Below are 1,234 nucleotides of genomic sequence, written 5' to 3'. Positions count from 1 at the left end.
ATTCCCCACTTGTACATGACAAGTACTAGTAGGGTAGCCTGTTCAATCTCATTGGTTTTCTCCAGGCCATCCGTTTTTCTCACACTGCTAAAGACCCCTACGTGCAAATGAATTATTGAAATAAAACTAAACCACATGCACCTAGTGTGATTCGAGTGGAAGTTAATCCCCATTTCTCTCTATACATGTATTTATCAATAACCATTCAGAATTCTAAATGTAATTGCAACCAAACGCCAAAAAACCAGTACAACTTACATAATTATTCAACAAAATATACTACAAGTATCTATACTTTATTCAAAAAATACATATATAATGTAATAAAATACAAAAGTAGACATTTAAATTGTAACAGTTTATCCACAGCATTAAGTTGGTGACAATTTAGGAAACGGTCTTCGAGAAACACTTTGAAAATGTGGAAATACGCCAACACATTCAGCAGTATATCAGAAAGGAAAACTGTGACGTTGACCAAATTTGATAAAAAAAAAAAAAACAAAAAAAAACCCTACGGCCTCTATCACGTTTGCTAAAGGTTTTCGAACTAAGTGGGATAATACTGGAAAGGAAATTTGTGGAATACTGAATATCTATGCTTCACACCAAATTTGAAACAAATGCGAATAAATTATAGGGCAGTGTTCACAGGTTTTGCAGCCAATCTGCGGGGGTGGGGACAAAATTTGAAAAAGATACATTAACGATACTTTCTGTAAGATTTAGATAAAGAGCTGACCATTCTTGCTATGATAGTTCAAAAATAAATAATATACATGTAAAATGAAAATTTCATTCAAATTACTTCATTCTGAGCCAAGTTATCACAGTTTGTAGTTTCGACATGATGTGTGCATTGTGGTAATGAGGGCACAGGTATATTCGAGACTTGGCCTCACTTTCCCATTTTTTAATTAAATTTTTAAATTGCAGGCCAGTTAAAATCTTGAGTATCCAATGCCTTCATATTGCATACTTTTACACATTTTGTCAGGCAGTTTCATTTTGATTTTCCCTAAATTCGAATTCAACCTTGATTATGCGATTTTTCGAACAATCAGGAGCCATAATCGAGGAAGTTACGTTTGGATATGCGCGATTATGAAAAGGAACCAAGATCTTAGTGTGTAATGGTTATATATACACATGTTTTTTTTTATAAATCGAATAAAAATTGTGACCTCTCCAGGGACCACAAGCTAAAAACGGATGGACGTCCAGGCGGACAAGG

At 34.2% G+C, this 1,234-nt stretch overlaps 1 long non-coding RNA gene across 1 annotated transcript; it reads left to right on the top strand.

Moving 5' to 3' along the window:
• The first annotated feature begins 640 nt into the window (after positions 1-640).
• On the top strand, positions 641-884 carry LOC126817225 (uncharacterized). Its single transcript, XR_007678887.1, has 2 exons — positions 641-781; positions 834-884. It is a non-coding gene; the product is annotated as an uncharacterized LOC126817225 (long non-coding RNA).
• Positions 885-1,234: the final 350 nt, after the last annotated feature.

The sequence above is a fragment of the Patella vulgata genome, chromosome 4, assembly GCF_932274485.2.
Source record: "Patella vulgata chromosome 4, xgPatVulg1.2, whole genome shotgun sequence".
Lineage (NCBI taxonomy): Eukaryota > Metazoa > Mollusca > Gastropoda > Patellidae > Patella > Patella vulgata.
The sequence above is the reverse complement of the archived record's forward strand: the minus strand, read 5'-3'. Positions and strand labels throughout refer to the sequence as shown.